Here is a 13,104-nt window from a genome sequence, read left to right on the forward strand (position 1 = left end):
CTTCCAAGTGCTGGATAATGAGGGAGGAAGATACCACTTTACCCTAATGAGCAACAAACCTACAAACCCTTCTTGTACTCATTAGGCCCTAGATTCTACATTTGGTATTCCCCTCATGACCGGGATGGATCTGTTAGTTGTAGATTTAAGTGAATTTCTAATACTCTAATTAACCTTTTCATTGACACATTTCAATGAATAAACAACCCAACTCATTTCTGTAGATGTTCAAATCCAAATTTATATTAATATTGCAGATTAAATCATTCATTTGATCAAGTTGCCATTCATATTTACCTATTCTGGCTAAAGTCGTCCTCTATGTCAAATCTGGCAATCTCGCAAATCTATGCCCATCAATTTAGCAGGTTAAGTTCATCAGGATTTTGGGCATTAATTCAGTCCGTCAAAGATTCAGGCTAACAGCGGTCCTGCAGTGTCACCGTCCTCTTCGTCAGCATATCATCAGGAAATCGAAGGAGCGACCCTCCAACCTCTCTATTCTATGGGTTTTATAATAATTTCAATAGCAAAATGTAACAATATTGAGTTTTAAACTGTTCTGATTGGCTGATCAGGGGTCAACCTCTCCGCTCCCATAAGGTTTAGTCCATGTTGTCAGCATACTTGCTGGTTACGGTTCTTTAATAAAGCCTTTTGTCTGTAGCGCTGGCACCTTTCCCAGTGGCCTTGAGAAGTACAGCTTGCCTGGGGTCAAGACAGGGCCATTGTTGCTCATCTTTTAGCGCAGGCGCACTTCACCCAAGCCTGGTTCAGCGTCGGCAGTTGGGTTAGGCACCAAAAGCAGCCATCATTTGATAGGCCAGAATAGTCAACTTAAGCAAAGAAACACAAAAACATAATTAATACATAGAAATGACTAATTAAATGTTATTCCCTCGCTAATACCCATATGTGTGTGTATTTATCTAGCCAAAAGCAACACTCAATGCGGTTTTTACTTACTAAATAAAGCACGAATCACAATTTCATCACCAAAGCGACATATATCATGCAATGTTCTAATTATCTATCATTAATATGTGTACGAAATTTAGTTCACGTCATTAATTAGGCCATGCAGATGCAAATCCCACGTGTATTTCGGTCTTTAATAAGGTTGATTAGTTATTTCCACATCACTCCAAACCATTAGTACGATTATGATTAATTAATTAATCTAATTAATAAAACGACATGCAAAATGGGATGGGTATACAAAAATTTTGCATAACCCGCTCCAGCAGCAGCACATCAGACCATGCATGGCAGGAGGGAGGAGGCTAGTCCATGGATTCAGACAACAGAGGATAGGGAGGAGGTGGATGGGGCAGCAAGCTAACTGTTCAGAGAAGGTGGGTATTAGGAACTTTATTGTTTTTAAAATGTGTGTCTGTGCAAACTACTTAAAATATGAACAAGTATGCAGCATAATCTCACTTTTATTCAGGAAGCAGAGGACGTTTGTGACTGTGACTCCGGGCTCACTTGGCAGAAACACCCCCTGACCCTCCACCCCCCATCGCAAAATGTAATGCCCGTGAAAGGGGTAGGTGGACACAGTGTTATATAGAACATAGTCCTGAGAGCACGATTGAAAATGAAAACTAGATATAGTATATGGTATAAACTATGCACCAAAAAGTGTGATATAAGATGAACCGGGCGTGAAATATAATATGCAATACATTGTGCGCAATGACAGATTCATTGGAGAGCGCGAGATAGCACAGGCACTAGCGCGTGCTATGCGATATGCGCCTTGGAGTGTAATATGCACAGGGCAGTGTTGTGTAACCTAACTAGTCTCTAAAGTTGTAATATAAAATATGTGCTGGGGAGTGTAACGTTGCATATGCACTGTGACAAAGATATGGATCCCAGATTGTAATATGTATGGCATAGCGCTGTGCGTTATAACATAGGCATCGAGGAAGGCACGTTAGATGGGGCAATATAACCCGTGCGAAGGCAAGTGTGGCATAACATATTCACGGGGTGGTGTTACAGTGCACATGGGCTAGAGAGTGTCAAAGCATACGCACTAGCTGGTGGAATACAACACAGAGGTGTGAGGCACTCGGCGGGCACTGGTGGGTGTAACATAGCATTGGGCTCAGCCAGGAGCACGCTGTGACTCTCAAGTGAGGTTCGTCTCCTTTCCAGAGAGTAAAATAAAAAGTATTACACATCCGGCGGTGGATGTGTGTTTTATTAACCGTGAGGGGGATTTCTTGCATAGTTTGGTCGAATTTTTGTCGATTCCCCTTTGAATGGCTTGGTGTGCGTGTATATTAAATGTGCCTGTCAATAGCTACCCATGTTTGTATAAATAAACGACAAGGGTGTCTACTTGGAGAGTACCCACCGGCGGGGGTGCCGAGATTAGGCACGGTAGGGCGTCAGACACGTCAGAGCTTCACTAGCGGTGTAAATACATTCCATGTGGATTCATTCTATGCATAGTCGCCTTTTAATGAATATCACGCAAATCGTCATGGTGATAGGTACATACGGTTTGTCCAGCATGTCCTAGGTGTTTCTATAAATATATATATTTTTTTAAATAATAAAAAACAACGGCCGGCCCCGGGGGATGGGGTTCCCGGGGCCATAAGTGGCCTGAGGAGGGGGGCAACGCAGCCCCCTCCTAAAGATTTTTTTTTAAAAAGGTCATGACCGGGGGGTTGGGATTAAGGCCTTGAGAGGGCCAAATTAATTTTTTTCAACAAAAAAAATTAGGGTGCAGGCCCTGGGGGATGGCGTCCCCAGGGCCAGTAAATTAGAAAAAGAAGGGGGGCCACACAGCCCTCCTTCTTAAAAGAATAAAATAAATAAAAGACCGGCATCGCGCCGGAGGCCACGCCCCCTCCTTGCAACCGCGCCCCCTGGCCAGTTGTAAGTTGGGGAATTAATTCCCCTTCAATACTGAGGATCCCTGAGGGCCAACTAGCCCAACAGGTATCTCCAGTATGCGCCAGGGAGCTGCGTTGCAGACAGGTGTTCTGAGGCCACGCCCCTTTTTACACCTTTATGCAACGCAGCTCTGTGGCGCTTACTGGAGGTACCTAGTGGGCTAGTTTGAGCCTAGGGACCCTTAGGATTCAAGGGGACTTAATCTCTCAACTTAGAACGGCCACAGGGCACATTTACACAGTGGTAAAGGGAGGGGATGGGGCCTGAGGTGACGTGTGCAAACACGCCATGTGGCGCGTTTTAAGTTGGGGAAATAATTCCCTTTCAATCCTGAGGGACCCTGGGGGCCAACTAGCCCACCAGGTGCTTCCAGTAAGCGCCACTGCTCTGCGTTGCAGAGAGGTGGTGCAGGCCGTGCCCCTTTTTACACCTCTCTGCAATGGCGCTTACTGGACGTACCTAGTGGGCTATTTTGCCCCTAGGGATCCTCAGGATTCAAGGGGACTTAATCTCCCAACTTAAAAAACGGCCACAGGGCGTGTTTACACAGTGGGGAAGGGAGGGGACGGGGCCTGAGGTGACGTGTGCAAACACGCCCTATGGTGTGTTTTAAGTTGGGGAAATAATTCCCCTTCAATCCTGGAGGGCCCCTAGGGGCTAACTAGCCCACCAGGTGCTTCCAGTAAGCGCCACTGAGCTGCGTTGCAGAGAGGTGGTCCAGGCCGTGCCACTTTTTACACATCTCTGCAACGCAGCTCTGTGGCACTTACCGGAGGTACCTAGTGGGCTAGTTGGACCCTAGGGACCCTCAGGATTCAAATGAACTTAATCTCCCAACTAAAAACGGCCACAGGGCGTGTTTACACAGTGGTGAAGGGAGGGGACGGGGCCTGAGTTAACATGTGCAAACAAGCCCTGTGGCGCGTTTTAAGTTGGGGAAATAATTCCCCTTCAATCCTGAGGGACCCTGGGGGCCAACTAGCCCACCAGGTGCTTCCAGTAAGCGCCACTGCGCTGCGTTGCAGAGAGGTGGTCTAGGCCGTGCCCCTTTTTACATCTCTCTGCAACGCAGCTCTGTGGCGCTTACTGGAGGTACCTAGTGGTCTAGTTGGACCCTAGGGACCCTCAGAATTCAAGGGGACTTAATCTCCCAACTTAAAACGGCCACAGGGCGTGTTTACACAGTGGGGAAGTGAGGGGACGGGGCCTAAGGTGACGTGTGCAAACACGCCCTGTGGCGCGTTTTAAGAGGTAGTTTTATTCCACTGCCCTATTATATACTAGGGGCTTACAGAGGAGGTCATGCTGATCACAGGGGGACCCCAACGCATAGTGTTCCCTAGTGTATGTAGGTGTTTTCGCTGTATTCTGAGTGTCTTTTAACATAGCACTGGCTCTAGGACGGGTTAGTCAGACTCAGTTACCACCAGTATCCGTCTGAAAAAGTTGAGGGTACAGGATGATTTTGCAACAAGGCTTCTTTCTGCTCTTCTGTTTGTTCTTTCTGCACGTTATCCTTCTTCCTGCACTTTTCTTCGTCTTTGAGGACTTCTGTTGCTTCTTTCTGCATTTCTTTTTTTTCTTTCTGTGCGTTTTTTCTTCTTTCTTCACATGTCCTATCTCTGTAGGCATAGTTAGAAATTAGCATTTAAAAAACCTTTGAAATTCACTGAAAAAACCATAGGTTTCAGGCATGTTATAGTTAGGAATTAGCATTTAAAAAACCTTAGAAATTCACTGAAAAAACCATAGGTTTCAGGGGCGTTATAGTTAGCTGGACTTTTCACTCGTATAAAACCATTGAAATTCCCCCGTTATAGTTAGTTCAGCTAACTATAACTCGCGCGCCCGCAATGCACTGCTGATGACGTCACATATTACATCACTCATGACATGATCAGTGACATCACTCATGACATCACTGATGACATCTCAAATGACATCACTGATGACATCATCCTTGTGATAGAGTGGCAGACCTCCTCTCCCCCTAATATAACCTTTGATACACACATTCAAAAATAGAAACTAAAATGTTCAAAACAATGGACATACCAATATCAGTTACAACAACCTATTCAGTAATTCTAAGATCCACATACACATCCACTCATTCACCAACAGTCCTATACAGTCACTCATACATGTACTCACTCATCATATGTACTCATACACCTATACATCCTGTTACACAACGCCACTCATCCATAGTTACTCACACACATAGTCACTCATGCTAATAAAGAATCAAACATCCATTTACTTGCATACTCAGTTATACACACACCACCACACTTACTTCTACAGAAACTTACACATACTTAGTCTTTTAAACAATCACTTATAGAAACACATACTTATTCATACAGGAACTCTTTCAATCTCTCACACTCACATATACTCACTTATACACACCAATAGTCACATATACTAGTTTAAACCATATGTAGTTACTCATAAAGACACTATTGAGACAGTCATTCACTCACTAACACACCCATGCACACACTCATCCACCCATACAGTCCTGCACACATGCTGTCTTCAACACATACAAACAGTGAGTCACTCATTCATGCACCTATGCACTACGTAATAACCCCACCGAGCCATACAGACACTCATACTGATACTCAAAAAACCAACTAATAACCTATATAGAAATGTAGCTACTCACCAACCCATGCAGCCACTTGTACACAAAGTGAGAGACTGATACAGATATTTACATATTTAAACATTACTCACTAAGCCATGTATTCACTAAGATACACTTAATCAGTCAGTTATACAATCAATTTTTAAAAAACAAATCATCCATTTAGACACTTATATACCCATTTATTCTTCCATCGACCTTGAGATATACATATATGAAACATATGTAATTTTCAGAAAAACACATTCACTGGATGATGTCATCAGTGATGTCATTTGAGATGTCATCAGTGATGTCATGAGTGATATCACTGACCATGTCATGAGTGATGTAATATGTAACGTCATCAGCAGTGCATTGCGGGCGCGCGAGTTATAGTTAGCTGAACTAACTAGAACGGGGGAATTTCAATGGTTTTGTATGAGTGAAAAGTCCAGCTAACTATAACGCCTCTGAAACCTATGGTTTTTTCAGTGAATATATATTATCTACTGGCGGTCGCCAGTAGATAGTTATAGTTAGGACCGTGTTTCCATAGGAAATCCGCAACATTCTATTTGGAATAACTTTGGCGCCGGTTGACGAATCCTCGCGAAACTTTCAAAATAGGTGGGGCGGTCCACTCCGCTCCTACACTGAAAGTCTCGGGGGGATTCGTCAAGCGGGGGCTGAGAAAAAAGGGGGGTCCCAAAACCCGTTTTCCCCATGCAATTTTCCATAGGGACCTTTAGTCCAAGGTACAGCCCGAACGGCTGAACAGAATTACTTGAAATTTGGCAGAGAGGTAGTCCTCAGCTCAGGGATGTGCCTTTTGCTTATATGGAGTCAATCTGTTCAGTAGTTCCTGAGAAAATTGCAGTTAAAAGCACATACATATCTATAGCCGCGCACCGTGCGCGCACCATGCGAGCACCGTGCGAGCACCCTAACGTGCGCGAGCGTAATTCTGATTGGTGGTTACATGTTAGTCAACGTTCGAATCGGTCTAAATCAGGAAGTGTCGGCCGTCATTTTGTTTGTTTTCAGTGCGAGAGTGAAAAAGGAAGGTGGCGAACGTGAAAAGGGGGCAGGGTAGAGAGTTCCTGACCCCCTAGCCTTTGTCAGGGGGTCCCTGAAGGACCCCGAAGGCATAAAAAAAACATTTTAAATTATTTTTGTTTTTTAATCGCGGGGGTGCGCGCACGGTGAAAAACCAAAAAAAAAAAAAGAAATTAACATTTTTTGTTTTAATACGTAGTTTATTGTAAAATAAATATATAAAAAAAATAATAATACAAACATAACTTAGCATTTAAAAAACCTTTGAAATTCACTGAAAAAACCATAGGTTTCACACGTTATAGTTAGGAATTAGCAGTTTAAAAACCTTGCAAATTCACTTAAAAAACCATAGCTTTCACACGTTATATTTAGGTGGATATTTCACTCGTAAAAAACCAATGAAATTCCCCCGTTATAGTTAGTTCAGATAACTATAACTCGCGCGGCCGCCACTCTATCACAAGGATGAGGTCATCAGTGATGTCATGAGTGATGCCACTGACCATGTCATGAGTGATGTAATATGTGACGTCATCAGCAGTGGATTGCGGTCGCGCGAGTCATAGTTATCTGAACTAACTATAACGGGGGAATTTCATTGGTTTTTTACGAGTGAAATATCCACCTAACTATAACATGTGTGAAACCTATGGTTTTTTTAAGTGAATATATATACATATATATATCAAGGCTCGTTGGGGTGACCAAAGGGCGAGCAGCACTCGAACACGACACTCTTTTCCCCAGTAAAAGCATTTATTTGGTATGCTCAGCTTCGCTTCTCAGTCTACGACTGCCACCTGACGCGTTTCGTAGTTCACTTCCTCAGAGGCACCGCAGTCGAAGGAAGCAAGCCGGGCCACATCCTCCTTTTTAATCCAATCGTCCGCTGAAATGCAGCTGCTCTGGATGAGACAAAACGCAAGGAGTGAAGCCGCGTGGATTGAGCGTGGATTGAGCGCGGCTTCACTCCTTGGGGCTCAATGTAGAGCTATGAACTTGGCAATTATCAAGGAAGCAACCATCTATGGATAAGTAATTACGGACTACATCTCCCATTAATCATTGCGTTTTGTCTCATCCAGAGCAGCTGCATTTCAGCGGACGATTGGATTAAAAAGGAGGATGAGGCCCGGCTTGCTTCCTTCGACTGCGGTGCCTCTGAGGAAGTGAACTACGAAACGCGTCAGGTGGCAGTCGTATGCTAATAGACTGAGAAGCGAAGCTGAGCATACCAAATAAATGCTCTTACTGGGGAAAAGAGTGTCGTGTTCGAGTGCTGCTCGCCCTTTGGTCACCCCAACGAGCCTTGATATATATATATATATATATATATATATACACATACATACATACATACATACACACAAACAGCAAATTCACTCAGGATTACATTTAACAGCGATTAGGCTTGGACAATTATATATTACATATTTACAGAGCAGGAAATTCTTGCCATTGTTCAGCCAGGTGTTCAGGTGGTGTTGCACTCAAGGGTGGTGGTCTTGGGTCTGGAGGGACTCCTGACTTGGAGAAGTCCATAAGGGTAGAAGGCCGGATGGTGGTGGGGGAAGCAGCATGCTGGATCCCCGGGCTGATCTTGAGGTCATGCTGGGCTCCATCGTGTGTTGATTAGTATCCTTCTAAGTACAACATCCGCTATTCTTAACTGTGGCCGATTGAACAGTTTGGACACCAGTACTGCCCCCACCCCATCCATTTTAGAGTGTTATACTCAGCCTGGTCTCAGCATAAGCAACCAGAATCAGTAGTACTCTCAGCGGACCATAATAAATGCATCTTCCTTTGATCTTCACCGTTACTTCAAATATCCTGCTTATATGCTGCACACCTGCACCATCGTTCTGTATACACAGCGGAAAGGCCAGGGAGGCAACTAACACCTTTACAATCCCCCATCGCTCAGTTCGCTCAGCAAAGAGGCCAAAGAGTTGACAAGCAAATAGTCTACACACCCTTAAAGTCCGCATCACTTGGTGCGCTCAGCACAGAGGCCAAGGAGATAGTGAGCAGGTATTCTAAACACCTATATGGACATGCAACAGGCACTGCCTCACCTATCCAGAACAGCAGTCTACACACCTGATGCTGCTCGGTTCTTAATGGGGAGACATAATATTGGAAACTAATCAGAGACCCCGGACGATAAATTTGGAGGCAAAAAAGGGGCCGGCGGTATGTGCGGTGAGGCACACTACACAGTAGTGTCACTATGCACAAGCATATCCACGTGTGCTCTCTTTGTGAGCTGTGGTGCTTTAGGACAATAATAAACTTTCCTCCGGCAAGAGCTGTGCTGTTGTCTTCGGAGCGCCTAGTGACTGAAGAGGGAAGCCAGAGGAAGTTGAAGGACTTTGTTTAGGATGTGCTCTATAGACTGGCAACTGTTCAATAGTAAACAAGCAAGTGCATAGCTCCCCAGACAGCAGTAGTGACACATAGGTACATTTTATAAGCTTTGGTGGTTAACGCGCTTGTTGCCATGATTACGGAAACTCTTCGGCTGTGAAAGGCAGCTGATTTATTAATTATGTTTTAAAAGGCCTGCAAGACAAGCTCATATTATGTGCTTTCACAATACAGTGGGTTAACATAATAGGTCTCAAAGGCATGTTATTAAAGCTTACATTTAGAGTTTCACATAAACCCTAACGTTGTTCGTAATATTTTCTTTTAAATCAAATAATTCTGCATTCCATTCATTTTTACACAATGCATTTTCATAATTTCAGTGTAATTATAAGTGACATTCAACGACTATAAGTGACACTTTCTCGCCAGCAAAATCAAGCAGTTTTAACATCAAGAGTGATGTTCTGCCTGCAACATGCCAAGTTATATACAGTAATGGATTTATCACACAAATGTTAAAAGACCTACCAAATGTATAAGAACAAATTATACAAATATTGTAACATTGGAAATAATAAAAAAGTTAGTACTTCCATAAATAAATGCTTTAGAAAATTGTAACTTTTTAGGAATTTCATAACCTGTATATAAAACTATACATGTCCAGCATTGGTTTTCACAGTTTAAATGCTGCACTGCCACAACAAAAATGTAAAACTTAAAAAATATATATTACACTGTTTCAAATGTTACTACAAAAATGTTTAACAAAAATTGCTCACACCAATGCTTGCTTCTTTTGTTACGTGGTCTCCCACACAACCTTAACCCTATCATACCCTTCCTAATAAACTGCATACCTCTTTCATTTACTTACAAGTTTAAAAACAGGTATGCTATACCTTGATCCTAAAAAAGACCTTATTTTCCAATTATGTACAAGTCATATATTACAAAATACAATAAAAGTTTTATATCATTAAAAATAATTTCTTGACTATATTGTATTACTCACTGTTTTCATGCTTACAAATGTAAACAAGCATTTGCAATGCAATAGGTCTCGCATTTACGCGAGTTTGAGATATTGGCATTGTAAATGACAATGCCTTTTATTTATGTTTTGGTTATTAAAACATAAATAAAAGGCATTGTCAGTTACAATGCCAATAGCTTAAACTCGTGTAAATGCGAGACCTATTGCATTGCAAATGCTGGTTATGTATGGATCGGCAGTTGCATGGCAACTTAAGCTATGAATTCTAAAGTTCTGCCATTAGGCTGTACTTTTGACGTAGCGCCAAGATGCCCCGAGAGTTAGCAGTGTGCTCCAAAAGTAGTAAATAAATTTATATCAACGTTTTATGTTTCATTTTTTCCGTAGATTGCTTGACATCCCACTAGAGGGCATAAACATGGTTTCTGTTTTTCAGAGTGCAGACAGAATGGAGAAATGAGCGGCCCTAGTCCAACAGTAGCCGCCACATTGGCATTTTGCCATTTTCAGCCAGTTTCTTCTAGTACTAATACTCGGCAACATAACGTAAACGTACCTCACGGTAAAAAAAATCTAGGACATCCGCCCCACAACCATATATGGATTAGTATCTAAAAAAACGTTTCAAAGTGTAACAGAACAAAAAATACAAAACCCTTCTTTACATTTACTGGAGTTCAATAACTTTCAAAGTTTTGCGAAGGAGAAGCAAAACACCACATAAAAGTTTAACTGTTACGCAACACAAAGGTGTACCTACGGCAGATATACGTATGTCACGTGGGAAATAGGCAAGCATAAACACTTAATTTGCAGAGGAGAGATAGCGAGGGAGGAGGATGGCAACTTTCCAAAAACGGTAATGAGTGGCATGCATTTTACGTCATAATATGTACAATATGTGACCCGCTCTAACATGCTGACGTATAGGGTGAACTTAAAGGCAATATGCAAGGAAAGTGTTGAAAAGGTAACGTTGCCGCATTAGGTAAATAAAGCTGTGTTGCAGAAAGGAGGGCGGGCAGAAACCGTTGGATGACAATGTTACCCCTTACCAAGATTTAAGAGGCCTCAACATCCCGTAGAATGAAATCAATTTTCATTCACTCACTGACCTAGAAAGAATGAATGTTTTTTACAGCTTGAAGAAGAAACACGGTGATGACTTGAAGTTGGGGCGCACCAAAGCCATTTCTTCCATGGGGTAAATCACTCTAGCGCTGCTGCTTTAACAATCTAACCCCAGAAATGCATCACGCTTGAAATCATATAAATGAGTTAACAACTGGGGACTGTGTTTAAATCGAAGAAAGACACACAAAAGAATGAGAAAAAGAATGCTGTAAACACGGGAACAGTGGGAAAGGAAAAATTACCTATGAAAAAAGAGACAAAGTCAAATAAAGGAATGTACCAAAAAAGAAGAACAAGACAAGCCCGGCGGAGCGTGGCGCGCGCGCTTTGTGGGTGCAGGGGAGCGCATTCCAGGCGGGGGAGCGGACCCTTTGAAGTGCGATGCCAAACGGATTGCATGGCGGCACGATGCGCGCGATTGTGCGCGTGCTCACCATGCAATCCGCTTTTCGGAGCACTTTTAAATGCCCCGTACTATAGTCTCGCTTTGCGATCACTTACGCGATAGCAAGGCGAGACCTAAAAAGAAAAAACAAATTTGCTGTGTTAATAAAACGATTTGTAAACAAACTGAAACATCGAATGGATTCATTTACACACTACTTTTCCATCTCAGAAAAACACCATTACATTAATAATTTATAATAGAAAATAACCCACTTAACTAATCAATATGGCGAGACCGATTGGCATAGTTTTTTAGTGTGCCTGGCCTATTTGGTATCCCAATACAACCACGCTTGTATAGTGGAAAGATCTGCACACTCTGCTAAGAGAGAACATGAAAGTACATTTACAGACTCGGTGCTGCTGTTGGCCAAACACAGGGTTAGGATGGGACAGAAATCCGTCCAAGCACCGGCAGAAAACACTGGTGCGTGCACACGCGCCACTGGGCTATGCTGAATGCATGCATCCATGTACACTTATGCACGCGCACATGCCGCTGGGCCATGCTGATGGCATGCATCCATGTACACTGGTGCGGTTGCAGGCGCTGCTGGGCCATGCTGAACGTATGCATTTACGTACACTGGTGTGGGTGCATGCGCCGCTGGGACATGCTGAACGCATGCATCCATGTACACTGGTGCGGGCGCAGGCGCTGCTGGTCCATGCTGAACGTATGCATTTATGTACACTGGTGTGGGCGCATGCGCCGCTGGGACAAACTGAACGCATGCATCCATGTACACTGCTGCGTGCTGCGGGCCATGCTAGACGCATGCAACCATGTACACTGGTGCGGGCGCATGCGCCGCTGGGCCATGCTGAATGCATGCATCCATGTACACCAGTGCCCGCGCATTCACCGCAGGGCCAGGCTGAACTCATGCACCCATGTACACTGGTGCGGGCATATGCGCCGCTGGGCTAGGCTGAACGCATGCATCCATGTACATTAGTGTGGGCGCATGCACCGCTGGGCCATGCTGAAGGCATGCATCCATGTACACTGGTGCGCGTGCATGCAACACTGGTCCATGCTAAAGGTATGCATCCATGTACACTGGTGCGGGCGCACGCGCCACTGGGCCATGCGGAAAGCATGCATCCATATACACTGGTGCGACGCAGGTGCCGCTGGGTCATCCATCCATGTACGCTGGCGTGGGCGCCCGTGCCGCTGGGCCATGCTGAAGGCATGCATCCATGGAGACTTGAGCGGGCGCACGCGCCGCTTGGCCATGCTGAAGGCATCCCTGTGTAAAACAGTAGCAGGCACAGGCAGGCAGGCAACTCTGCATACACCGCAAGGGATTCTGGGGACATTCACTAGTAATCCGATGGCTGACCCCCTGAGCTCCAAGCGCTTTCATTGGGATGGGGATCCCAACTGAAGTACACATCGGGAACAAGGACAACACACCAGAGACAAAGCACCCCACGTCATGGCAAGACACGTCACAGTCTTCAGTTTTCACCCAAAACACATTTTAAATGCCGGATTCACATAACTAACAAGTCGATCTAGACGTGACCT

At 44.0% G+C, this 13,104-nt stretch overlaps 1 protein-coding gene across 1 annotated transcript in view; it reads right to left on the reverse strand.

Annotated features, from left to right (window-relative positions):
* Positions 1 to 13,104, reverse strand: part of MAPK13 (mitogen-activated protein kinase 13) — a 406,359-nt gene that overhangs the window by 278,399 nt on the left and 114,856 nt on the right. The gene's annotated exons all lie outside the window — the stretch shown is intronic.

The sequence above is a fragment of the Triturus cristatus genome, chromosome 1_1 (assembly GCF_964204655.1).
Source record: "Triturus cristatus chromosome 1_1, aTriCri1.1, whole genome shotgun sequence".
NCBI classification, from domain to species: Eukaryota; Metazoa; Chordata; class Amphibia; order Caudata; family Salamandridae; genus Triturus; species Triturus cristatus.